At 44.9% G+C, this 27,889-nt stretch overlaps 2 protein-coding genes and 1 long non-coding RNA gene across 12 annotated transcripts in view; 1 reads left to right on the top strand and 2 right to left on the bottom strand.

Annotated features, from left to right (window-relative positions):
* Adora3 (adenosine A3 receptor) overlaps window positions 1-21,958 on the bottom strand; it is a 34,876-nt gene extending 12,918 nt beyond the window's left edge. Inside the window, exon 1 of one of the 2 annotated variants that reach the window (XM_037206964.1) lies at window positions 21,797-21,958. The gene's annotated coding sequence lies outside the window, so the exon portion shown is untranslated. The remainder of the gene's footprint in view (window positions 1-21,796) is intronic. The other variant, XM_037206965.1, reaches the window with a different exon arrangement.
* The window catches only part of Tmigd3 (transmembrane and immunoglobulin domain containing 3), a 68,104-nt gene that overhangs the window by 30,740 nt on the left and 9,475 nt on the right, over window positions 1-27,889 (bottom strand). The window contains exon 1 of one of the 6 annotated variants that reach the window (XM_037206968.1): window positions 20,646-20,762. The exons of the other annotated variants lie outside the window; for them this stretch is intronic. The gene's annotated coding sequence lies outside the window, so the exon portion shown is untranslated. Of the gene's footprint in view, window positions 1-20,645; window positions 20,763-27,889 lie in introns of those variants that run through there. 6 annotated transcript variants of the gene reach the window in all.
* Window positions 40-8,086, top strand: LOC114707260. Of its 4 annotated transcripts, none has more exons than XR_003736626.2 (5): window positions 40-245; window positions 606-2,224; window positions 2,830-3,026; window positions 5,064-5,255; window positions 8,053-8,086. It is a non-coding gene; the product is annotated as an uncharacterized LOC114707260 (long non-coding RNA). The 4 variants fall into 4 exon arrangements; XR_005091826.1 differs by having other exon boundaries at window positions 2,830-3,035; XR_005091824.1 differs by lacking the exon at window positions 2,830-3,026.

Here is a 27,889-nt window from a genome sequence, read left to right as displayed (position 1 = left end):
GTCACCTCACAACCCTCCTCTCCTTTCATTTCCAGAAGATGAACTCCTTGCCGTCTCTTGACCAAATCAAAGGAGCTCTAAAGTCCCTCTCCTACGTACCATTTAGATGTTAGATGTGGCTGGAGTGGCTCTCATTTCACAGATGACAGCGAAGACCCAAAGAGGAAGCAGGTGCAGGGAGAGACAAGCAGTCTGAACTGGTACAGAACAACGGCCCCACCCACAGTGAGTCGGTGAGGATACAGGTAGGTAGGAGCGACATATGTCCCTCCATATTTCAGCTCACGAGTGGGCACACACCAGCTCACGAGCACATGTGCACATGTACGCGCACGCACACACACACACACACACACACACACACACACACTATACCATATGATATGGCCTTCCTTAAAGGTGTTGTATGGCGGTCATGCCTCCCTTAAAGCCAGGAGTCTCGGGATAGTCCTATGCAGTAATGCAGTAATGCAGTAATTCCCGCTATCTGGGCCTGACTCGGAGCGTGCTTACCATCCCATTTTTAAAATCTCTGTTGCCAGCTCTTCCTTGATTCTTGGGTACATGGAGCCTGTCACTCACTTCCACAACATTTGCTTTCACAGGCAAGGAAATTGACATCGCCCCGAGGTAAGTAGCTTGCCCATGGTGGCTTGGCTAGCAGCTGCTGGAGTCGGCCAACCTGAGGCACTCACATCTCTGACCACCGTGCCTGTCTGCCTGAAGCAGATCATTTAATCCAACTGCAACTTTGAGAGCCGGATTTCCTTCAGTTCTACAAGTAACTGAGGCTGAGCGTTGGAAGCCTGGATTCAACAGAAAGATAGCCTAGAGCCAGCTCTGGACTGCGGAGGGAATCTCAAAGACCGAACCTATTTCTCGACACAGACTCTGACCTGGAAAGAATTTTCCAAGCGTCACCCGGGAAGTTACTGCGGAGGGACACAGACCAGCTTGTGCTGCTTGATGTCACAGGGGCTGCTCAAACCAGGACTGCCACCTGCTAAGAACTGAGCTGCGTTCCCTTGGGCCGTGGCAAGGAAGTACTAATTTCTAAACTCTTCCCTGCCAGGCCACAGCCTGCATGTGTGATGAGTCAGAGAGAGAGAGAGATAAAGATAGATAGATAGAGAGAGAGAGAGAGAAAGAGAGAGAGAGAGAGAGAGAGAGAGAGAGAGAGAGAGAGATGTTTGAAATCAGAAGAAGGCGGGCCTCTGTGATCCTATATCCATCTTAAGAAAACGCTGAGGAGAGGGCCCTGCCGGGAGGTAGCCAGCCCTTACACCAGAGGCCACAGACATGCAGTATTGCGGGCAGCCGTTGGGTAGGAGCTCAACCCGTTCAGGGTCTCCGCTGTGTATTGAGGACTTGAGCAAGTCAAAGGCGTCAGCAGAAACGCTGAGGTCTCCGAGTAGTGGTTGATGGCTGGGGCCGTCCCCCTCCCAGGAGCCAGGGTGATCTCAGCTCATCGCCTTTGCACTGTTGTGAACGGTGGGGAGAACGGGACTGCGGCCATGACTCATCGGCCACACAGTTTGAGGGTGCCGGTGGTGCGCCTGGTCAGACATACTGCCCTGGAACTCAGTGGCACCAGAGAGACAGGTGCCCTCGCAGGCCACAGAGAGCAGCCCAGCCTTGGTCCCAGAAAGGGGGCTCCCCGGAGGACAGACCGGTTGACGACACTGAGGCCTTCTTCTATTTATCTGGACACTGCAGACTGGGTGACAGGATTCCTGAGTGACTGCTCTGGCTACCTCCCGACTCTGAGACTGAGACCTCGGCCTGAGAGGCTGGGACTTCTCCACACTGCCCTGCCATGGGCCCGGTGGGGTTTGTGTCCAGCCTGCTGGAGTGAGCGCCACTGGCCTCCCTCCCTCAGCCCCTGCCATTGCCCGTCCAGAGACAGCCCTCACCTCACCTCCCACAGCCTGGCAGGCGGGGGCCAGAATTGGTCTACCAAGGAAGCAGAGGACACAAGCCAAAAGGAAGTCACAAAGATCAGCTTAAAAATAACCCTCTCATGTCAGTCATGAGGAGGAGCTTACAGAGAAGCCAAGCTCCGATACAGCCCACGGTAAGGTCAGAAAGCCCCCCCCCCGTGGCAAATCAGCAGAGGTGGGGCTTCCAGCCCCCCACCTTCTTATCAGCCACTGCCTGAACCTCTGCTCTCCTCAGAGACTTCCGCCCAGCCAGCATCTGCTTCCTCTCCTATATTTAAAACCAGGTTAGTGAACTTGCAGTTCATTTTTTCCGCCAGGGTAGAGTACAGCCTTTCACAGAACAACACATGGCCCACATCGACGCAGAAGTCATAGTCCGTTCTGTTGCAGCCAAGCTTCTCTGCTGGATATGTGGGGGCCCAAGCATCCTGAGATGGTTTCCAGTTCCATTATTTTGTGACGCATGCCAGAACCAGAGCTTGCAGGGAGGGTGGGCGAGCTGCTAGGAGATCGACCCAGATGCTGTCCTACTGGGGACAGTGTGTGACAGCTTCGGCTATGGTTTGCATGTGAGCTATCCCTCCACAAGCTGGTGGTCTACTCCCTGCATTCCCAGCTTGGGATGATAATCTCGAGGCTACAGGGTTAGGGGAAGCCTCTAGCGTCAGTGTGGCTGGGCCTTTGAAGGTCCCACCTGCTCCAGATGCCACGTGGGTCACTGCTTCATGTGAAGAGCCTTGCTGCTGGCACAGCCTCCCTCCCGCTGCCACAGTGGCCTGACACCCTTCTGAACCCAGGAGCCAGACTGTTATTTCCCCCTCTAAGTTCTCCTGACAGGGATTTCATTGAACCAATGAGGAAAGTAACTACCACGTTTGTCCCACACCAGGAGAGGCCAAGGGGCCCTGCAGGACAGCAGAGATGCAGACAGACGTCGTCCTCTGCTGCACAATTCCGAGGGCTCCCGGTGTGGTCTCGTCACAGCTAGGCCCTCAGGACTCCAGGCCATCCCTGGCACCATTCCCACGCCGCTAAATAGAGCTGTTTAGAAGAAGGCCACCATAGCTGTCCAGTTCTACGGTCCAGGTTATTCAGGTTATTGTGGCCCTATCTCTTGCTGGGAATTGTCACCAGAACCTTAGAGAAGCTCTCCCTTTGCGGTGGGAAATAACACTGAGTAACCTAAGAGCCCATATTCCTTGTCTTTGGCCAGCAGGCCTCAGGCATCACTATGAAATGCTCTCTATGGGTAGCTAGCTGTATGCTTCCTGACATTGTAGGGTGACATGCATGGCCTCAGCAGCTGTCACCGGAGTAAAGCAGAAAGGACTCCTGCCAGCGACCTCCTGCTCTCATGGCCACATCATCCCCAGGCTGCCCTGCTCCGTCCAGCCGGGATACAGAGGCTGGGCTTTCACGCTGTCTTCTTTTCCCCTAAACATAGAAACCTCCTAACTTGTTAATGTTTTATATTCTGGGAATTTGCCCCGAGTTGAGCATTGCTGAATTGCAGCCCATGAAAACACAGGCTGGAGTCACACTGGGGATCCAAAAGCCCAGCTCAGCCCTTCTGCAGCTGTGGGAGCTGAGGGAGTGACTAACTGTTGTGGGCCCATTTCCATAACTGTCAAAGGAGACTCAAAGAGATGGCTAATAAAAGCCACTTCAAAGGGGTGTGAGCAAAGTCACGGAGATGACATTTATGAACACCCGGCTCCCTGCCCCCAGGTCATCTGACACTGTCTACCGCAGTGTGGATCCTCTGTTTGATTTGTGTCCTCTTCATGCATCACATTAAATACTTTAGAGTTTCTTATTAAAGTCAGTGTTCTTCTGAGCTGACAAGATGGCTCAGCAGGTACCTGCAGGCACCCACGGTTAAGCCTACAACCAGAGTTTTGTCCCCAGAATCCACATAGTGGAAGGAGAGAACTGACTCCGGCAGGCTGCCCTCTGACCTCCACACGTGTGCTCCGGCACAAGCGTGCCTGCACATACTCAACTACAGATAAATAAAGAACGTTAAGACACACTCCTCCTACTATTCTCCCTAACTACTCCCCTGCAAGAATAGCAAGCATCAGCTGAATGCTTGCCGTGCTATGCAGACTGGCCCTTCACATGCCTCAATGTATTTCCTGCGACGCAGGTATGACGGTCATTTTATAGACAAGTGGGCTGAGCTAAACAGCGTTCCCCAGAGATGTATATAGACAATGGTAGAGTCAAGCCCCGGAGCCTCTACTTCAAACCTCTTGGCTGGGCCTGTGCTATAGTTGGATGGGCCATAGGTACCATTGAGAAGCGAATTTTCTGAACGCTGCCCAGAAGTGGATGGCCCTTACTTTTCTCGAAGCTGTTTTTGTTGTTGTTGTTTTGTTTTGTGTTTTTTAACCAAACCACACTAAACTGGTCATTTGCTGATGACAGCTATGGTTGATTTGGCCCCTGCCGGTCATGTGTCAGACTCTAAGCCAGAGGTTTCTTGCTTTCCTCTCCACTGCCAGTTTGGGCTAAGTAATTCTTTTTTTGTGAGGGTAGATGTCTTCTGTGCACTACCAGGTTGCTGGATGTTACCATCACCGATGGCTTCTACCCAAAAATACCAATAGCAGTCCCTGTTCCCCATCAACATGTCTTCAGATATTGCCAAATATTTCAGGGTGGGGTGCAAAATCACTGCTGTTTGGGAAGTGCTGTTCCGAACACAAAGTCTGAACCTCATAGAGGTTAAGCTGTTTTCCCAAGATCACAAAGGCTGGCAGAGCTGAATCTGAACCAAGGCCTAAATGTTTACTCTGGAACCACGCTTTCAGTTCCTAAATAAAGAAAACTCAAACATGATACTGGAATGTGTTTGCAAAAAAAAAAAAAAAAATAGTAGTATCAACACACCGTGATCCCCCTCCCCCAACACTGTTCAAATTCACAAGCTCTGGCCACTGCTTACCAGAGCATGTTCTAAATATAAGCTATTGAGAGGGAAATCAGCTACAAACTGTGAGTGAGGCCATCCTGCCAGGCCTAGGAATTTAAACTGTCATTCACGACCTTACGTCCCTTGGGTGTGCCACAAGATCTGGCCTGAGCATCCATTGATCCTGCTGGGTTTTTTTTTTCTAGGATCACTACGAAGGTCTTGGGAACAAATGACCACTATTAACTTTCACATCTTCAGCCGCCGTTTGAAAAACAAACAAACAAACAAAGATGGAGCCATCACTCTGACTTCCGCCCCAGCTTCATCTCCTTTCGGCGTCAGGCTGTTTATGGAAACCTGACATGGAATGGACTTGTGGCGGAGAAAGAATCTAGGTGAGGTCCCACCTCAGCCAGTCCTTGTGCCCTGGCGTGCCAGATGCTGGGACGCCAGGCGTGTGCCGCCGCCATGCCCAAGCTAATCAGACCTAATGTGCAAATTATACCACTGCTGGTAACACAGAGAGATGTGTAATTGAAGAGACCACTCGGCGCATAATTATCGAGTTACGGGAGCACCAAGCCATGGCAGAGTGAGGCTACCCCGAGCCTCCGTTCCTTGTTGCTTTTTTTGGTTTTCCTCTGCCTCCTCCGGTGGCTTCGTGACTTTTCTTCAGCGGGCCCTGCTACACACAGGTTGTAGTCATGTGCGGTACGTTAGCGATCCAGATCTACCCCCATTCCATCTTCAAATAGTGAGGGCAAAACTAGACTCTCCAGGAGACCACTACGTTATTTCAGAGACGGGATTATTGTTGGAACCAGCTCGCTTTCCTGTAGGGAAGAAACAGCAGCCAAGAGCAGGCGCCTAAAGTCTGAAGGCCTCGGCTGCCTTTAGCAACTGTGCGGTCATCAGTCAGGGAGCCACCACCTCAGTGTTCCCAAAGAGTCTCCCTGACTCTTCACCATGAAGAGTTTTGATTATGAAATCAAGTGATGAGACCATAAACAGGTCAGACAGTTGCAAGAGAAATCTTAGTGGCCTTGGCTTTGGCAAGGATTTTCTAAACATCAACTGTTAAGTAAGCAACAACTGTAGAAGTAAAAAGAAATGCCCACAATGAAATCCGTTTTCTTCCCAAAGACACTATAAAGAAAAAGAGCCATATATCATCATCAACTATTACATATTGGATGTGATTGTGTGTGCTATACTTTTATACAGCTGGCTGAAAACGCATGAGTGATGACCTTAGCCATGACATCACTAGTCTGTAGGAATTCTTTCAGCTCCATTATAATTTTCTCTTAGTTGCTGGATAGATATTGACTCAAGGCCTTGAGCATGCTGAACACATCTCTGCCACTGAGCTGCATTCTTAGATCAACTACATTTTATTTTTTTATTTTTTTATTTATTTTTTTTTTTTTGATTTTTCGAGACAGGGTTTCTCTGTGTAGCTTTGCGCCTTTCCTGGAACTCACTTGGTAGCCCAGGCTGGCCTCGAACTCACAGAGATCCGCCTGGCTCTGCCTCCCGAGTGCTGGGATTAAAGGCGTGCGCCACCACCGCCCGGCTTCAACTACATTTTAATCTTACAGGGTCGCCATTGTACCTGCTAGTCTACCCATTATTGATTGTGAAGTCAACCCAGTGGCTCATGACCATGGTGTATTTTCAGTTAAGTGGAGGAAAGTGGGTACGTCAGGCTCCACTGTACATAGTAATGGTGTTACTGTTTGGACTGTATGATTGTTAGTGGGTGTCAATCTAAAATTCATTCCTTTTATTTTAAACAGTGTACTCAGCACTGTTGGTTGAAAAGATCGTCCTCTGCCCATTCAGTTGCTTTGGCACTATTCTTGAAAATCAGTTAGCTGCATGTGTGGGTCCATTTCTATGTGTGTTCTGTGTGCTATTCTATTTGGCTGTCTTCACACCACTACCAGAGCATTCTGATTGCTGCGGTTTCTTTTAAATTCTTCATTCCTTGGGGGCAGTTTCAACTTCATAGCAAAACTGAATGGATTGTACAGAGAATGCACAGGAACTTCCTGAGCCCTCCACATGGAGTCTCATTATCAGCTTCCTTGCCAGACTAGGATATCTCAACAATGGAATGTTGCTGGGACAGTACCATCACCCAAAATTCATAAGCATTGTATTAGGGTGCATTCTGGGTGTTTTACATAAGGGTTTGGACAGAAGCATAATTACATGCATCCACCATTATGTTAGCATACAGAATAATTTTACAGCCTTAAAAAAATTCTGTGTCCCACATATTAAACTCCCATATGCCCCCAATTCCTGGAAACCATTGATCATTTTACTATTCCCACCATCTTGGTATCTCTAGAATGTCATGTAACTGAAGTCAGATAGTCTGTGGCCTTCCAGATTGGCTTTTCACTGAGTCATGTGCATTTAAGTTATCTTCATGTATTTCATTGCTTTGTAGCTGATTTCTTTTTAGTCTCACTGGCAGCTGGTCCTTGTAGGACATTCATCTAGTCACCTCCTGAAGATCATTTTGGTTACTCCCAAGCTTTGCCTCCAGGCACAGGTTCATTTGTGGACCCAAGTTTTCAAACACATTTGAGTAAACTCCAAAGAACAGTTTATAATCTTGAGATACATAGATTAATTAATTAATGTAATTAAGTGGATTTCTCTGGAGACAGTACAGAGAGTGGAGGTTGGTGGGAACACATGTAGTTTTTTAACCAGTAAGGAATGGTGGTGGTTCCTGGTGCCCTGTGTTCTCAAAGGCTTTTGATCAGTGTTTGGGTCCTGATCATCCCACCAGCTGGCCCATGCTGTCTTGTGTTAGTCTGCAACCCTCTGATGACATGAGGTACTTCACTTTCTCACCTGCTGATTCACCATCATTTGTATCTTCTTTGTGAGGTACCTGTTCAGGGCTCTAGTCCACTTTTTATTGGGTTGTTAATTCTCTTCTTAATTAATTTTAAGAGCTCTTTGTATGTTCTAAATAGTAGTTTCAGATATGTTGTGGTGGTTTGAATAAGAATGGCTCTCATAGGCTCATATATTTGAATGTTTAGTGGCCAGAGAGTGACATTATTTTGTAAGGATTAGGAGGTGTAGGTTTCAAAAACCCATGCCAAGCCCAGGATCAATCAATCAATCTCTCTTTCCCTCCCTCTGTCACCCTCTCTCTTTCTCCAGACCAGGATGTAACTCTCAACTACTTCTCCAGCACCATGTCTGCCTGCCTGTTGCCATACTTCCTGCCATGATGACAACGGACTAACCCTCTGAAACTGTAAGCAAGCCCTCAATTAAATGCTTTCTTTTATAAGAGTTGCCTTGGACATGGTGTCTCTTCACAGCCATAGAACAGTGGATATGACATACATCTTTGCAAAGGCTTTTCCCCTAGTCTAAGATTCTTTTTTGTTTTTTTCATTGCAATTTGCAGAGCAGAGGCTTTCATTTTAGTTAAGTTCTGTTTATCAATGATCTCTTCATGGGTCATGTCTTTGGTGTTGTAGGTAATGAAAACCGTCACGGTCAAACCCATAGGTCATCTAGATTTGCTCATGTTATCAATCAGGAGTTTTACAGTCTTGCTTTTTGCATTTTCACCTATAATTACCTTGAGCTGACTTTTAGGAAGAAAGTAATTTCTATATTTGTTTTCATTTTGCATGGGGATGTCCAGTTTTTTATTATCATTTATTGAAATACACTTAGAAAATATAGGGTCTCAATGCAGCACAGGCTGGCCTCAAACTTGCTATGTAGCTGAGGATAACATTGAGTTTCTGAACCTCCTCTTCCTTCACTTCCCAAGTGCTGGGATGCAGGTGTGCCACTACACTCACTTTATGTTGAGGATTGAACTCCAGGTTGTATGCTCGGCAAATACTACCATCCGAGCCGCATCCTCTGCATCCCTGAAAAGACAATCTTTACTGTACTGTTTTTGTTCCTTTGTCAAAAAGCCACTGACTATATTTATGTGGGTTAACTTCAGGACTGTTTACTTTAGTGATGTAAATGCAGTATTTTACCAACATTTCACATTTTTTTCATATGTGTATGTGAGAGAGAGGAGAGAGAGAGGAGAGAGAGAGAGAGAGAGAGAGAGAGAGAGAGAGAGAGAGAGAGAGAGAGAGAGAGAGAGAGAAGAGGGAGGGAGCTAGGGAGGGAGGGAGGGAGACTGGCTTGGGACTTACTATGTAGAGCAGGCTGGCCTTGAAGTCATAGATTATATATGTGTATACCTGTCTCTGCCTCCCACGTGCTGGAATTAAAGGTGTGCATTAATGCAGTAGTAAGTCTTGAAACTGAACATGACAGTCCTGTGACTTTATTCTTTTCCTATTGTGTTGGCCACTATAACATTATAACTATAATGGAGAGATGCCATTCGAGAGATGCCATTCATCTCTCTACGTAAACTTATGATCAGTTTGTTCTCATCTACAAAATAATTGATAGGTTTTCATTTGAGATTGGGTTTAATATTTAGATAAAATTATGAAGAATGAAAATCTTGATAGTATTGAGTTCTTTCTTTTTGGGAACATAGAATATTTTTCCAGTTCTTCAATTCTAGGCTTTTGTTTTTGTTTGTTTGGTTTGGTCTGTTTGGTTTGGTTTCCCCTTTCAAATTCTGGGAAGGAACCCAGGGCTTTCACTTCTTAGGGAAGTGTTCACAACTGAACCTCATCCCCAGCCTCTTTTTCTTTTTTTAATTCCTTTCATTTGTGTATTGTAGTTTTCATATAGATTATTTTTATTGTTGTTGTTTGTTTGCTTTTTGAGACAGGACCTCATCTATGTATCCCTGCCTGACCTGGAACTTGAAACTCTCTGTGTAGACCAGGGCCTCAAACTCAGAGATCTGCCTGCCCCTGCCTCTCAACACTAGGATCAATGGCCTGTACCACAACCCCTCAGGCTCACACAGATGTTGTGCACATGTTGTTAATATATAAATACTCACCATTGAGCAAGCTAATATAAATGATAATGTGTTTCTATTTTCAAAATCCAATTATTCAACATTAGCATACAGAAGCAATTTACTTTTGTGATATTGACCTTGTATCCTACATCTTTGCTATAATCATTTATTAATTGCAGGTTTTTGTTTGGTTTGATTTGGCGGGGGTTCTATATATATAAACAGTCATGTAATCTGGAAAGACAACTTTACTTCTTTTTCAATCTTTATTTTTATTCCCCTTTCTTGTCTTCCTACATTAGCTAAGACTTCCAGGACAATGCTGAAAAGGAGAGAGACATCTTGGCCTTGTTCCTGTAATTACCATTAGTGATTCTATTTAGTAGTTTTTACTTGATTCCATTTGTTAGATAATCAGCAATAATTCTTTGTCCTGAAGTTTTATAGTAAAACATTTATAGTATACCGGCTACCCTCAATAGTATAGCATCCCACATCTAGAGTAACAACCTTCTTAAAATAGTACGTGCACATTTTGTCATTTCTGATCTTTGCCTAATTGCCATAACTTCACTTGCTTGTGGTATAAATTCATACATTGTTACTATTTTTGCTTCCCACCATAAGTTAGTTTAAATTTTTCAATAATGGAAAAATGTTAATATTTACTATAATATTGACAATGTCAGTGTTTGTGTACATATAGATTTTCCATTATTGTCTACTGGTTGTAGACATTCCTTTAAGATTTCTTAGATTTTTTTTCCTTTTGTGAGGATTGAATTCAGGCTTAGACATATTAGACACATGCTCAACCAACAAGCCAACATCTAGCACTGCTTTAACATGCCTTGGTGTGTAGTTATCAATCAATTCCTTCCATTAATACATAATTGAGAAATGTTTTTAATTTGCGTGTGTCAATGTGTGTGTGTGTGTGTGTGTGTGTGTGTGTGTGTGTGTGTGTGCATGCGTACATGAGTGCAGGTGTCTGCAGAGGCTAGAGGAGCTAGAGTTATAGGTGATGATGAGCAGCTCAACATTGATTCCAGAAACCACACTCAGGTCTTACAGAGAGAATAGCATTAAGCACTCCTAACCACTGAACCATTTTCCCAGCCTTTTTAAAGTTTACAATTATTAATATTAATATTATTTGGTGTGTTTATGTGTATGTGTGTGTTTGGGTTTATATGCTTGTAAAGCCATCTTCCAGGTCCAGAAAAGTTATTTTCAAATATCTGAAGAAGTCGTGTGTGTGTGTGTGTGTGTGTGTGTGTGTGTGTGTGTGTGTATTCATATGTCAGAGGTCACTGATGTCCTGTTCAATCACTTTCCACCTTATTTTTATTATTATCTGTGTGTGCATGGTGTGTGTTTGGGCTCATGCATCATAACATGCATATGGAGGTCAGAGGTTCTTTCCTAACTTTTTACTTGATTCCTAGGAATCTAATTCAGGTTGCTAGGTTTGTGCAACAAGTGCCTTTCCCTAATGAGCTTTCTTGCTGGCCCTCCATTCTTATTTTTTCAGACAGGGCTTCTCACTTGAACTTGAAGTTTACCAATTTAACTAGACCAGCTGGCCAGAAAGCCCCAGGAGCTCTCCTTTCTCTGCCTCCCTGGTGCTGGGATTACAGAGGCATGCCACCCACACCGCTTTTGTACACAAATACTGGGGACCCAAACTCGGGGCCTCATGCTTTCACAAGCAGGCTCTTAACTGAGACATCTCTCCAGCCCATGAAAAAGTCACTTTTGAATGACTTTGTTATCGTTAGATATTGCTAGGTTTTGGATGTGTTCCCCACAGTTCATGTGCAATGATTCTGAGAAAGGAGAACGTAGGGGATGGTCATGAGGGTGCCCTTGTGCATGGATTAGTGCCAGGATTACAGGGCGGGTACGGATAAAAGGATGAGTTCCATGCTCTTTCTTCTTGCACTCACTTGCTCTTTTCTTTTCCTCTTCCTATCCGGGGACCTTGTAAGCAAGGAGGCCCTCACCAGTTGTTCTCCAGGCCTTAGACACCCTAGCTTCTAAAACTATATAAGCAGGAAATCTCTTCAGTTGTGCAAATCATTCCATCTTGGGTGTTCTTTTATAGCCGAATAAAGCAGATTAGACAAATTCAGTGATTGATTTTGTTGGTTTGTTTGCTTGCTTGTTTACTTGTTTTGTTTGTTTGATTGTGATTTTATTGGCAGCAGGGAGGTGGGGTGGGGTGGTATCTAAAGACCAGGTCTTACTTCGTAGCTCAACCTGATATGAAACTTGCTATGTATGGTGGTTAGTGTTAATTAACAACTTGACAGAATCTAGAATTACACAAGAGACAGGCCTCTGGGCATGTCTATGCAGGATTATCTTGATTATGTTAACTGAGGGAGGTAGGTAGCTCCTGATTCTGTTATTTTGGTTGGGAAGACACACCCACTGTGGGCGGCACCATTCCCTGGCTTGAAACCTGGACCGTGTAACTAGAGAAAGGGAACTAGAGAACTGAACATGTTCACTGCTCTCTGATTCTGTTGATCTCTGGCTGCCTTGGCTTCCCTGCCAAGATGAACTGTACCCTTCCTTAAGTTGTTTTCATTAAGAGTATTATGTCACAGCAGCAGGAAGAGAAACTAAGAAGCTATGTAACCCAGGCTGCATCCACTTTGAGGCAATCCTTCTGCCTCAGCGTCCCAAACGCTAAGATTACACATGTATCTCAACACACCCAGCTTGTTTTTTACTGCCTTCCCTGTCTCTTCTTTACATGCTCCATCTTTGCCTTCTTCAGCACATAGGATACATTATAACCCACCACTTAGAAAACTGTCACCAGGAATGCCGGCACACACTTGCAATCCCAACACTTCAGAGGACACAGCAGGTGAGTTCCAGGTTAGTCTAGATTGTAGAAGACCTGTCTAAATCAAAAGCAAGACCACAAAAAATTTATTTACAAATCCTCTCAAAAGTGTTCCATCTGGTCTCTGTGTTGGTGGTCATTGTTAGTCCTATTCCTGTCCTTTCCATGCCAGCTAAGTTTTGTACTGGCTCTCAGGCCTGGAGGACTTTGTCTTGTTAATGTTAGATCTTTTGGTATTGTCATAAATACACTTGGGCATTGTTCTAGAGCACAGCTAAATTACTTGTGATTAATTCCTTCCTTCCCAGGCTTGCAGAGTTAGGAGGGATCTCAGCCACCTTTTCTCTAGGCAGTACTCTGTCCCATGACTTAAGGTCGTATCTTTCACTCTCATGCCAAACCCCACTAACTATGAAGTTCTCTGCTCTGTTCTTTCTGAGAAATTCTCTCCCAAGCCTCAGGTACTTTCCTCACACCTGTGAGCTGACAAGCACTGAGCAGAAGACTTCAGAGAGATCTTCTGATCCCCAGGGCTGTCCCTCGGGACAGCACTGTCATTTCCGGTGCTTTGTTTGACTCTCAGTCTCCCTCAGCTCCCAGGTCTGTGTCCTCCACCACGCTACCTGGCTTTCTCTTCCCTGCCCTGCAGTAGGAAACTCTCCCCAAGAGTAAGCTGGCTAAGTGGAGGACTCACTTCCTCTATTTTTCTCTTCCTTAGGAAGCACCTTCCAACAAAGCCTGATAAAATTAGCCTTGGACTCAGTAGCTTCTATAAAGATTAGACTTGAGTTCAAATGGCTTAAATAATTAAGATCCTGTACTCAAGACCAGGAGAAATCAAGTCCAGCCCTTACAAATGCACAGATCAGTTTTACTAGGTGTAGATACCATCAGCAGAGAAGCAAGTCTCAGATGCCAATCAGCTTGATGGACAGCAGTGCCCAGGCAGGGAGGAGCTCAGAGGGCCATCTGGCTTGGCACGGGAAAGAGAGAAGGATCAGGCCGGCATTCCTCACAGACCTCTGGACACAACTAGCATGAATTATATTCTAGACACAAGAAAGGAATGTTGAGACTTTGAGTCTTCTTCTAGGATCTCATGGCACTTAGTAGCTGAGTGAATGTCACTTCTAAGACATATACAAGTGGCATTCATAGCTGGCAAGGCAGGGAAGAATGGGCATTATGCCCTGTAAGATACAACTATTTATACTACTCTTTGCTCACCTGCTAACGGGTGCTTTATTAAAAAGCCATTCCCATTTATGTTTGAAAGGATCATCTAGGGAGCACAATGGAAAATGTTATGAAATGTGGAGCAGAACAGACCTGAATTCAAATCCCACCTCTGACACAAATGAGTGGGATTCTTAGCATCTCTGAGTCTCCGTTTCATCCTCTGTAGAATAATGTAGCGTTTTGTTGTGGAGAATGTGTTGTAGGGGTCTTGGCCCATAGTATTCACTCAGGAAACATAGCTATCATCTCTATTCCAGCAGCTACTTGCAGAAGAAGTGGGGACCAAGATGGCACCTCTTCACTTGTCAGATGAAGCCCTGCAGTGTCCTACAATGAGTCCATCTGAGCCTAGAAGAAAGCCCGGTCTTGCTCATGCTCCAGAAAAACCACAGTTGTCAGGATATTGTAAGGACGGCTGCCATCAGGCCAGCCGACAGCCCTCTCGGGTCTACCTTTCCCTGAAGATGCCGCCTTTCCCATAACAGTGGCCTCTGTCCCAGCCCTGGAAAGGAGGGTGAAGGCTGCTTTGGCTCCCCGTTCAAGGCTGAGCATTGCCTGGTAGTGTGTACTAAGGGCCTCCAGAGCTCTCAGGCAGGTTCAAGGGTGAAGGTGGTTGAGCTTGATAGCAGACCAGGCATAAGAGCTACTGGGATCTGCTGGCACGGGACCAAGTCAAGAGGCTTGTCAGTAAGGCAGCCAAGTGTCCCAACAGCTGATGCATGACCCCTGCCCTGACAGCCTTCTGTGGCCGTGGGTGGCCCTCATCACCCATAATCATCAGCAGAAGGGAGCTCAACCTGCCTTCCAGAATGACACTTGACCTCAGAGCGGAGCCAAACTTGTTAAGACAGGAATTCTCCACGGGGCCCTCTGACCACCCTCCCCGCCCCATCAAGAGAATTACAATTCCTGATTAACTTTATAAATGGGCTAAAATTTTACTTCTGTGAATACTATACACAGATCTCCCGACCCCGAGGCTTTACATTGAAGTGTGGGTCCTTAAAGTTGACTGCGTTAAATATCTACCTCCTGTCCAACATCGACACACACATTCAAGCCTTTCCCCTCTTTGCTGCCTCTTTCAGCTCCTCAGTTCTTCCTCCTCCTCTTCATAGTCTGCTTTTTCTCTCTCCTTATCAACCTGACCCAGTTCTCATTCTTTCTACCTAGAAATGGACCCCATGGTTCTCTTCCTTTACCTAAGGTACCACTGACTCCACAGCTGTCTGCATCCCCTAATAGAGGTGAAAAGTTGTAAATAAGTCATAATCTAATTCCAAAGTAACTCCTTCCATGAGCCCTGGTTTCTATTTTCGGCATTGCCAGAAAGAAAAAAAAAAGGTATATACCATAAAAAGAAAATATTCCTTCCACTACATCACATCCACTTCCATACCTCTTAGCTAATGATAGTTGGGAGTTTGTTGTGTGTCTGTCTAGGTTTTGTTTATACTTACACACCATTTATAGGTTAGCCTATTGGTTAATAGTAGACACTTAGGGGCTAGGACACCAGAGATTGAATTCTGATCTTTCTATTTACTAATTAAGGAATCTTACAGAAGTGGTAACCTTTCTATGCATTCATTTATTCATATAAGATTGATATAATAGTAATATCTGCTTCATAGAGTTCTTTTTTATAAATCACATTTTAAAAAGTGTGTTTGTGTTTGTGTGTGTGTGTGTGTGTGTGTGTGTGTGTGTGTGTGTGTGTGTGTGAATGCATATACCACCTATGGAGGTCAGGGGAAAACTTGAGGAATCCATTCTCACTTTCCACAATGTGGAACCCTGGACTAAAACTCAGATCATCAGGCTAGGGGGCAAGTACCTTTATCCGAAGAACTGTTGTTGGCACCCACAGAGTTCTTTGGAGGACCAATAAGTTAGAATAATGCTTGGTATAGGATAAATACTCTTTAGGTGTAATTATTATGTATTTTATTGCTATTTATGCATTTTTATCTTTGCTATACAAGTGGGACCATAGCATGCATATTGTTCTACGAGCTAATGTCATATAATACCATCTCATACATAACTTTGAATACCATTACCATCTCACTCATTGTAATGGCAGCATGGCATTCAATTGTCTTTGTGTAAGAGTTGGATTCATTTTAAGTGCAGAGTATAAAATAGCATCAGGTTGGGGGGGTGCTGAAGAGATGGCTCACTGGTTAAGAGCACTTGCTACTCCTCAAAGGACCCAGGTTCAACTCCCATCTCCTACTAATGGCTCACAAGCTTCTGTAACTCTAGTTCCAGGGGATCTGATGCCCTTAACTGACCTCTGCCACAACTGCAAGTGATCCACATACATACATGCAAGCAAAACACTCATACACATAAAATAAAAACAAATCTAAAACAATTTTTTAAAAGATAGCATGTGGGATAAATAACACCATATCACAAACTATGGCCAGAGAGGGTGATATTGCGGTCCTGGCTATCTGTTTTCTCAATTCTGAGTTCCTGAAGGATAGGGCTGGTCTCTTCCTATACCCTAAGAGCTGCCAACTGCACCCTGTCACACACAGAGACCTGATGAGCTGTCAAATATTCTTATTGATCAATTTTCATGTGTTCCTTCCCAAACATGGTTTCCTCACAGGCCCTTGAAAAGGAAGTCTTCTCCTCCTTGCCCCTTCCCATGACCTGGAGTAGGAAAAACTGATCCCTTGGGGATGAGCTATGTTTAACCTGCCGAGAAAGCCTCTGGGAGCACAGCAATGATGTGAACACAAAACTAAGAGGCAGAGCTGAGCATGGTGGTGAATGCTGGTAATCCCAGCTCCTGGAGACAAGAGCATTGGGAGTTCAAGGGTAGTGTCAGCTACATAGCAAGTTCCAGGCCAGCCTGAGAACCCAAAGAAATCCACGATCCCTGCACCACAAAAGAAGAGGATACAGGGATAGTTCAGTCTGTAAAGCATTAGCCTTACAAGGCATGAAGACCTGTGTTCAATACCCAGAACCTATGTTTAGGGGAAAAACAAAAAGAAAGAAAGCAAATTAAAGGTTAGGTGTGTGCACGTGCTTATAATCCTGGTACTGAGGAGGCAGAGATAAGCAGATCCCTGCAGTTTTCTGCGCATCCAACCTAGCTTACTTGGTGAGGCAAATTCCAGGCCGGTGAGAGACCCGATCTTAATAGGAAAGAAAAACAATGGCACCTGAGGCTGACTTCTGAGCCCCATGCATACTTGCACACATATGCATGCAGACATGCAGGCACATGCATGCACACACACACACACACACACACACACACACACACACACCCATGCACACGCACACTGTCTCTAGATGAATGAATGAATAAATACATAAATATGTGTACTCATAGGTCCACGTATGATTGTGTGTATGTTCTCAATGACATGATTATCCCTTACTCTACCCTGTTTATTCTCCCATTATTTCCTACTTATGCCTGGAAATCAGAACACAAAGGTGATAAATAGTTAAGAGCTATATTCAGAAGTATATTCATGGCCAGCCTGAACTCAAGAGGCATGAAATTTAGGGAATATCCATTCACTGGAAATCAGTCCAGCATTTGGCTGTAAGTAACAGATTTGGGAGCCTGGTTCAATGATCTATCAACTTCATAACTTTAATTCTTCTGTGCCTCAGTTTCTCCATTTTAAGGTGATAAAGATAATAACACAGAGTCACATTGAAGATTATACAAAGTCAATTCATTAAAAACATTTAACAATACTTGGCAGAGTCAGAATCAAATAAATGTCCATTTTATTACCACTGTAGCTAAATGCATCTATCAACCCTCACCTGCAAACCTATTGCCTTTAGTACCAACTTTCTTAAGATTTACTGTTTAAAGAGAATTTCAGAGAAATCATGCACACACACACACACACACACACACACACACACACACAGGGGCAGGGGAGAAAGAAGAGAGAGAGAGAGAGAGAGAGAGAGAGAGAGAGAGAGAGAGAGAGAGAGAGAGAGAGAGAGAGAGAGAGAAATATTACTCTGAGGCTTAGTGGGGAGAAAATTTATCACTTTAGAAATTGTTCCCAACGAAAGGGTCAGGGCCATTTCAAGAACCGTCTGATTAAATCTGTAAGCAGTAGGCACAGAAATCCCTCTGGACTTTACAAATCAGATGGGCATCTAATCAAGTCATTCCTGTAGGGGGAGCTTATAAATTTAAACTAACATAGAGAAAGGACCCAAGCAGTCCAGGAATTCAGTCACCTAAAATGGTTGTTGGGGAGGCAGGGCAAATGTTTAAAAGAGGGATACAGTGTTTAGTGGCTTCTTGATCTACTGAACATCTTTATTCTCTTATTGCTCTGGCGCTCAGCCATGTGCAAACAGGGCTGACACTCCCGCGCAGGAGCAGCACCTCTCCTGCTTCCTAGAGCTTACAGTGTGAGGGACCTGAAATATGTGTGTCCTGTGAGGTGTGTCTCCAACCAAGGGAGAATCAAAAGGGAGGCCAAAAGGTGCTGGCCAGCCCATACACATCCAGCTGCCCGCTCCAGCCTCTGGCCATACAACAGCTTCATTGTACAAGGACAGAAAACTTCACGGAGGCTTGCCTGCAAGCATATTTGAACTTGGACCTCCAGTGCAAGGGCTGGCAGCCAGCTCCCATGCCCAGACACCCCCTCTCCTTCCCTCTCCTCTCCATCTTTGCAAGAGCATTTCGTTCCATTTAAGTCCAGGAGACCTGGCAAAAACAACACTCCCAACGCCACTTCCATTTATGGCAATGGGATCCTCTTCGCCAGGGAGACGGGATTGTCAGCTCCGGAGTCCCTCAGACTCTGCACTTTCGTGCGTCTGTCTCCTGTGTTCACAGGGCCAAGAGCTAGACCTGACGGTAGGGATTGTTTTTAAAGCTTTATCTGTTTATTTGTTTATTTTTAGGAGGATGACTTCAGGCCATCAAAGGAACAGAGTTCCGGATTACTGACTGACACTAGAGTGATCTTAGCCAGCCACAGGACCAAAGCAGCACTTTGAGACGGACCCATGAGATAAGCCACACCCCTGCCCTCCCTGCTTACTCGGTGTTGGCTTTATTAATGTTTGCTATTCAGTGGGTGCGCTAAGTCCCGAACTCAGGAAAAGGAGAACACTTTTACCCTGCGTAGTCGGCAGTGGCTGCTTAACCTCTTAGTCTCTGAATGCACATCATCTCTCATACCTCTCAGCCTGTCATTCTTTTGATGCCACTGGGGCTCAAATTCTTAAAGTGAAGTCATGTCTCAATTCTACCCCCTGTGGTTAGTTTTTGTCAACTTGACACACATCTCAACATTTCTAGGGAGAAAGAATTGCAATTGAGGAATTGCCTCCATCAGATTGGCCTATGGGCATGTCTAGGAGGCATTTTCTTGATTCATGATTGATCTGGGAGGGCCCAGCTCATTGTGGGTGGTGCCACCCCTGGACAGGTGGCCCTGGTTGTAAAAGAAAGCAAGCTGGGCAAGCCATGGGGAGCACCGAGTACACAGCACTCCTCCACAGCCTCTGCTTCCATTTCTGCCTCCAGGTTCTTGCCCGGCGTTCCTGGCATGACTTCCCAAAGAGGTGGATTGTGACCTGGGAGTTTCAAGATGAAATAAACCCTTTTCTCTCTAAGTTGTTTTTGATCAGTGTTTCATCCCATCAGTAGAAAGCCAACAAGGACAACCCCTTTTCAAACATCCACAAGGCCATCTCTGTAAGCATTAGGCTAGGCTCTCAACAGTTATCTTCTCCCACAAGCCAGGCACAGTCCCTTCACTTCCCTTCTGTGCTGGTTTGAATGAGAATGTCCCACATAGGCTTATATATTTGAATGCTTGGTCCTTGGGGTGCAGGGCAGGGGGGGTGAGGTTGAGGAGGTGTGGCCTTGCTGGGGGAAGTTTCTTACTGCAGGTTACAGAGTTTAAACACTCACCATTTCCAGCTTGGTCTCTCCTCTTTTTCTCTGTTTCATGCTTACAGCTCAGCTTCCTGTTCATGCTGCCATGCCTGCTGCCCCGCCTCTCCCCTGTGGTGGCCCTTACCCCTCTAGAACTGTATGTCCAAACACATTCTCTAAACAGCCTTGGTCACAGTGTTTTATTTAGTACAGCAACAGAAAAGGAACTAATACACCTGCTATGCCTTCTCTTGTCCTCCAGTCTCAGACCATCTCCTTGCAAATTTTATTACATTGATTTCTTTGTGTTTATGCATGTGTATTTGTGTGTATTTGTGTGTGTGTGTGTGTGTGTGTGTGTGTGTGTGTGTACACATACACACATGCATGCCATAGTGCTCATAAGGAGGTGAGAGGCCAACCTGTGGAAGTTCATTCTCTCTGTCCTCCAGGATTGAACTCAAGTCCTTGGGCTTGGGATTAAGTACCTTTACCTAGTGAGCCATCTAGCCAGCTCCTATTTTACCATAACTCACCCCCATCTATCATTCTTGCCTCTGCCCCTCACCCATCTCTCTAACAAGCCCAGGATGGGTAGATTTGAATTCACGATGCTCCACCTTGGCCTTCAAGCGCTGGGATTACAGATATACAACACAACAGTGGCTCTATGTCTGCCTGGTAGAGTTACATGAATTCTTTCAGACCTAGGATCAGGAATCACCTCCCCATTTTAAAATTATTTATCTCCAACCTCAGAATAGTAGCTTTCCCTCACTCCAAACATTCACTTCTGGTTCAAGACTGCTCACACAGCTGTAAGCATCTTTGTTTACAGTCTTTCTTACCTGAGTTCTGAGCTGTTTGAACTCGGGGACCATACTTTCCTCACAAATGTCTCCTAGCGTGTTAACCGAACACTGAGCTCTCCACAGGTGCTCCACGAAGAGCAGTTAGGCCCCTGAAAGTGAGCCGACACCTGAGCATCCTCCAGTGATGCAGGCAGGCATGTCAGCAGCAATTGTGACACACGTGCCTGATCACACAGCAGGTTTTTAAGGAGGAAACTTCTCTCTGGAGGAAATCAAAGCCAAAGAGGCCCGAAGTCCAAGAAGCATTGTGAACACTTTCACACTGTCAGAGGACCCCAAGCCTTTTGTGGAGAATTACTTTGAAGAACCAGAAGGAAGGCAGTCTAAACTCAGTGTCCAAAATAGCATTTCCAAGAAAATCAGTTTTATTTTACCATGACTAAGGAAGACATATCTGGTCTGGAATTCATAAATGTTAAGTAAAAAAAAAATAAAACAATATAATAAGGGATATGAGACACACGGGGTCCATGATAACCAGTGTGAAAATAGAAGTAATCTTTATGATTTATTCAAGGGAATTTCTCCAACCACATACCCTTACTACTATAATAGTCCTATCATTTTCTTTAAACAAATATTAAAGCATTCTTATTCTAAAAAAAAAAAAAAAAAAAAAAAACTACTTCAGACAACTTCTTTGTTTATGTGGCACTTCTACAATTTTTAAAAAGAATGAATGGAGCCAAAAATTGAGCATACCAGGTTGATACTGGCAATTAATAATTCACTTCCTGGACTAGGAATGTAGTTCAGTTGGTAGAGTGCTTGCCAAGCATGTATAAAGCTCTGGGTTTGATCTGCAGTGCCTCGTGCACTGAACATAGCAATACAGCCTATAATTGCAATACTTAAGAGGTAGAAGGAGAAAGAACAAAAGTTCAAGGTCATCCTTGGCTAAAGAGGACATTCAAGGTCATCATGAGATATATAACTCTCTCTTTTTCTTCCTTTATATAAAAAAGAGCACTTCCTGCCTTGAAATATATCCTAGAACTCTTGTCTAGAGTTCGTAAGACCTGAGGTCAATACTCAGCTGAAAAACAAATCACACACACACACACACACACACACACACGCACACACACACACACACACACACGTGCACGCACGCACGCACGGCCTACCATGTACACAGGTGATATCAACTTCGCTGAAAAAGAGAATCATTCTTGGTCTCATTGGTGGAAGGGGGATGGTGGCCTGGGGAAGTCATCAGGTGCGCCTGTGTGTGTCTTTGGAAGCTTTGGTGTTACCACCTCCTTGGCATACACCCCTCATTAGCCTGTGACTAATAGAGCCGAGTAGGGCGTGAGATTTCCTGCTAAGCATATCTGTCTCTCCTGCTGGCTGCTGAGTCAGCCTGCCCCCCTCATCTCTGGACTAGACACTTGCCACTACTCACCATACCCTACATGTATTGTTTTTCGTCTCGGATTTCCCAAGAACCAAGCCCACTGGGTCTGCTTTGGGTTTAAAGCCATTTCATCCACATAACAACCACGTTATCTACAGTCTCAAGAACTAAAATTGCATAAAGCATGTCTCAGCTATCTAAATGTACTGGAATCAAAAGGTCTCCAGGGCCCCTGGCATTCCTCCAGGGAAAGGCTACTACACCAGAGAAGAATTGGACTGTTGCCCAGTGGCCTTTGGAGGGCCTTGAACTGTATATAGGTTTTTTCTGAATAGAAGTTCTGTGTGGTGGCCTGGCAAGAGGGGACTTTTCCAAGCCTATTCTGTAGAAATCAGCTGACACTGCTCTTATGTAGCAAGTGTTCATACATTCTGAGTCCCAGGGTGCCTGGTCCCCAGAGCACCACAGGGCCTCTCCCGTTTGTCCTTCCTCTTGCCCGTAGCAGCAACATCCACTCTTAGTGGCAGGCCTCTTCCTGGGTGACTCCAACTTCTTTTAGTTCTGTTAAGTTTAACAGAAGTTATCTGTGTACCATCCATTGTATTTATACACTGGAAAAAAAATAGAAAATCTAGCTTGTGTCTTTGAAGAACTACTGGAAATGAGCGCATAATATTTATTATCCACACAACATGGAGTGGACCAACAAAAAGAGAGGATCTTTGCTAAGACTAAGACTTCTAGGAAAAATGGCATGTAACCTAATTCCTAAAGAAAGAGCTAGGGGGAGTTTGAGGCTAAGAAAACCATGGGAAGTGATCTCAGCGGAGAGAACAATGGAAGCAAAGGCCCAGAGATGCGTAGAGAACTAGCCATGATAAGACTCTCCGGGAGTGATTGGGCATTGGTGAAGGAGCTAGAAAGCAAGGGTCGGAATGAGAAAGAGAAGGGGTGTGGCAGGGCAGAGTAACTCTACAGAAGAGAAAGAACTTGAATCACCTGGAAGGGGGTGGGGATTCATTTGGTAGCGAGTGGAGACTATTGGGGAGTTGTCATTTGGTAACATATGGAGTCATTCGGCTACAGCTTTCTAATAAATTTGTCTTTTAGTAGTTTGTTACTAAGAAAATTAATATTCATTTAACTTCAAAAGCTAAAAACAAAACCACATGAAAGTGGTAGCCCTGAATAGCCAAAATCGACCTCAAAGGGCAAAAAGAAACTTTCAAATGTCACTGCAAAGCTGTAGTCATCTGAGCAGTGGAGCATCAGGACAGATGTACAGACCAATAGGAAGAATGGTGAGGCCAGAGCATCAGGACAGATGTACAGACAATGGGAAGGATGGTGAGGCCAGAGAATCAGGACAGATGTACAGACCAATAGGAAGAATGGTGAGGCCAGAGCATCAGGACAGATGTACAGACAATGGGAAGGATGGAGAGACCAGAAGCAAGCCATCACATACACAGCCAATTTGTTTTCAGCAATTGTACCAAAGACATTGAAAGACAAAGAGGGGGGGATTTTCCACAGCACTGGAACTGAGTGTTCTCAGCAAAAGTTAACTTGAGTGGATTAAAGGCTGATGTGGAAGAGCTGAAACTTAAAATCTCTCAGATAAAAAGAAGGAGAGCATCAGGCATTCAGTTTGGCAGTGATTCTTTTTTCATATGACACAAAAGGCATAGGCAACAAGAGGGAAAATAGATAAATGGCACACTTCAAATTTAAACATTTGTGTGCAAAAGGGCACTAGAAGCTGAGTAAGAAGAGGCAACCCATGGACTAGGAGAATACCTGCAGATCATACATTTAATTAAGGGCCAATATCCCCAATTCAAAAAGAACACCAACAATTCAACAACAATGAATTTGATTTAAAAATGGGCATAGAACTGAAATAGACATTTCTCCCAAAGAAAATTCACACTTTGGGCTGGGATTAGTGTCTCAGTGGGTAAAAGCACATACTGTGCAAGCTTATGAGTTCAATCCACAGAGCCAGGATGCTGGAAGTAGACAAATGATTCTTCAATAGATGCTCAATTCCATTAATATCAAGGAAATGCAAAGCAGACCCGCTAAGATAAATCTCACTATATAAACCAAATAAATAAAATAGGGGCCAGCAAGATGGCATTTGCCACCAAGCCTGGTATGATGGGATGAGAGAACCTGCACTGTCCTCTGACCCTCACACAGGCACTGTGGTGCACACACTCCCACTCCCATCACATACACAACAAATAAATAACTGTAACTCAAGCAAATGCAATTTTAAAAAGCAATGTATGCTGGCAATATATGGAAGGTAATGGCTAATCTCCATTGTCAACTCAACTGGATTTAGAATCCCCTAAGAGGTGGGTGAGGTGCACCTCTGGCTGTGTCTGGGAAGGTATTTCCTGAGAGAATTGACTGAGGGAGGAAGATCCATGCTGAAGGCAAATGAAACCATCTCATGGGCAGGCCCCCAGACAAAATAAAGAGACGACCAAGTGGATGCTAATGTGCCCTATCTTTGTTCCCTGAGACTTGAGTTGGCAAATATCTCCTCCTGTTTCTGTTAGGTATCTGGTGTTTTAGAAACCAAGAAAGTAGCTAAGACACAGAGAAAGTAGACACTGTGTGCACGGTTGGTGAGGATGCATGACTGTAGCTGCTTTAAACACCAGGAACCTCTGGAGTCACTTCAAAGTGTAAGCAGTAGAATTGCTGTAGGATCCAACAGTTCTACTCCTGGGAATCAACCTAGAGTAACTGAAAGCAAGGATTCAAACAGATTCAAAGTACAGGCTGGAGAGATGGCTCATAAGCTAAGGGCTATTCTTCCAAAGGGCCTGGGTTCTACCCCCAACATCCATGTTCACAACCATCTATAACTCCAGTTTCAGGGCATCCTAGTCCTCTTCTGATGTGATGAATAGATACATTCAGGCAAAACACTCATACACATAAAATAAAATAAATTTAAAAAATGGTTAAAGTTCTTATTCATGTTACAGTGGCCAGAGAGAGAAGCATCTTATGGAAGAACAAGTGAATACAATGTAACATACACGTACAATTGAAGATTACTCAACCTTCAAAAGGAAAGGTGAGTCTGACACATGAAATGTATGGACAAATGTTTCTCCAGAACACTATGTTAGGCTCCAAAAGGATACATACTATACAATTCTGCTTTTGCAAACACCTGCAGTGGTCAACAGTCAAACTCCTTGGGATAAAAAGCAGGCTGGTGGTTTCAAGGAAACAAAGGAGGAGAAGAGGATTGTTGCCTGATGGATACAAAGTTGCAGTTGGGGAAGATGAACAAAATCCAATGATAAAAGTGATAATGATTCCACAGCAGTGAATAGGCACTTAATATCACTGCATTGCATATTTTAAAAAGACTGATAGTCAGTTTTGTGTTATTTATGTTTAATCATTTTTAAAGCCAGGAACTTCAGAATTAGGTGAAACATCCTACTCTTTCGGGGCTCTGCTGACAAGTACAACATTAGTTCCGACGCAGCAAATGCTATGCATTGGTTGGTGTGGGGGGGGGTCTCCCCAGCTATAGAAAGGAGGGCCAACAGTGAAATGCACAGAAGCTAACACTAACTCCCTGGGGCCATACCCCTATGGCCTGGGGTAATGATGGGCCATGACCAAATACACAGAGAAACAAAACCAGTGATCAAGTGAGACATCTGAACCATATCAAATACAATTCAGAACAGCTTAATTAAAACTTAGGAGCTGGTGAGATGGCTCAGTGGTTAAGTGAACATGCTATTTAATCCTAAAGGCTGGAGGTAGGCAGGCATCCTGCATGCACCGAGGGGCGCTGGGACAAGAGAGTCACTGGGACTTACTGGCTTCCAGCCTAGGAGAGAAAACACAAGCCCCAAGTTCCAGGAGAGAACCCTGCCTCAAGTGAACAGGTAGAAGTGAAAGGAGGTATCCAACACTCTCTTCTAGCCTCTATGCATATGCACAGGTGTGCACATATACACACATGTGCTCATACACACAGAAATAATTAATAATAAATCTTTTAAAAATCAATTAAATTAAATAAAAAGTCATCATTGAAAATGTGATTGTAGTTTTTCTCATTTGTTTGTCTGGCTGTCTGTTTTTCTCACTCTATAACCCTGGCTGACCTGATGCTGTGTCAACCAGCCTGTTCTAGAACTTGTGGCAATCCCCCCTGCCTCTAACTCCTCAGTGCTGAGACTATTGGCATGTAGAACCATCTTCAGAAGGTGGTTTGCAATTGTTAGCATCATGATAACTATTTCTCAGAACACTTTTCCTTGTGTGCTTTGGGCTCTTTTAATCATAAGCAACATCTTCAGGAGCCTTGGAGGTGGAGATGAAACAGCAGCCATGGTGCTTTGATGCAGAAAAGGTTGGTGATGAAGCGCCAAGCCACGGATGCTGACACTTACTTGCTAGTTCCATTCCTTTGCATATATAGGCCATAGCTTATAGCTGCCCCACCTCCTTCCAGACTTTCCCCAGACTTTCCTGCTATCAGAGCCAGGCAAGCACTTAACTCCTGTGGACACCGCCTCAGCATAGCACAAGACAGTGACATACGGACAGAGGCGCTGTCCAGTTTTGTGGGTTCCAGCTAGTGGTCCTGTTCGCCTTCCCCACCTGACATCCCTCTCCTCCTCTGGGCTGCTCGCCCTGTAGACCTCACACCCCGGCACTAGACACAAAGACAACACACCTCAAAATTCTGTAAGATCAAATTTCAAGAGGTTTTGCTTCTTCGACCCAACCCTGATAGGGAAAGTTGACATCTGTCAGGGATCCAGGGGAGCAGAACCTTGAGGAGAACCGAGCTCTGTCAACAGGGTTGGGGGTTGGGTTAATTTCTTCTCTGGCTGCCCAAGATTCAAACGCACTTGTAGTCCTATTTCCAGTGGCAAAGGGGACACTAATGTTGCACAGCATGCAGTGACAAAAGAGTGACACTTCTGATCAAATGTCTGGAGACCAGGAAAGGGCAGCTTCCTCTAAAGAGACAGACAGCAATCGTGTGTAAGCCAGATGGTCTCTGTAGCAACTGTGCACCGCTATGATTGTGTAGCATAAAAACAGCCATGGACAATATGTATATGAACAGACGTGGCTATGTTCCAATACAACTTTATTTTCAAAAATGGGAAGCAAGCCAGATCTGGCCCAGGAGGCCCAGCTTGCAGACTTCTACCATAGAAGGTAAAGCTGTGAAGGAGGAATCACTCGCTGGTGTCGGGTATTTTAGTGAGAATATGAACTATAATGGGATTGATTAATCGCTCCTGAGAGTGCTGGAGAACTTGAGGCAGAAAAGTGATGAGCTCAAGGTCCATCCATATAAGGAATCTGAGCTCCCCTGGGAGTGAGAACCCCAAGAGAATCCTGACAGATACAGTGAAGAGAGAAATGAAGTCAGCAGATGATGTGCAGGCTGGATGGGAAGGAGTAATGCATTCATAGAGGAGGCAACCCATGGCGTGCCAAGTAGGAGACATCTGAGTGCAGATGCTTGGCAGGCAGGAAGATAGAAGCCTTCAGCTCTGGGAGACTTGTCAGCTTAGAAACCACTTGCATGTATGCGATGGTCATTATCAAGAAAGGAAGAGAGACCCAGGGAAAAGAAAGAGAAGAGTGGTAGGTAAAAGCCAGATCCCAGAGAGCCGAGATAGGCAGCTGAGAAAGCGCCCACAAAAAAGCCCAAGACTGAAAGGCCCAGTAGAGATGATGTCACCAAAGCCAAACAAATAGCAACTAAAGAAGCTGTGTGACTGCCATAAAACTGGACATGGTTTGAGCCTGGTGGTTCACACCTGTAACCCAAGCACTGAGGTGGTGG

Source organism: Peromyscus leucopus, chromosome 6 (assembly GCF_004664715.2).
Source record: "Peromyscus leucopus breed LL Stock chromosome 6, UCI_PerLeu_2.1, whole genome shotgun sequence".
NCBI lineage: Eukaryota > Metazoa > Chordata > Mammalia > Rodentia > Cricetidae > Peromyscus > Peromyscus leucopus.
Note: the sequence above shows the minus strand (reverse complement) of the source record. Positions and strands in the feature narration are given on the sequence as shown.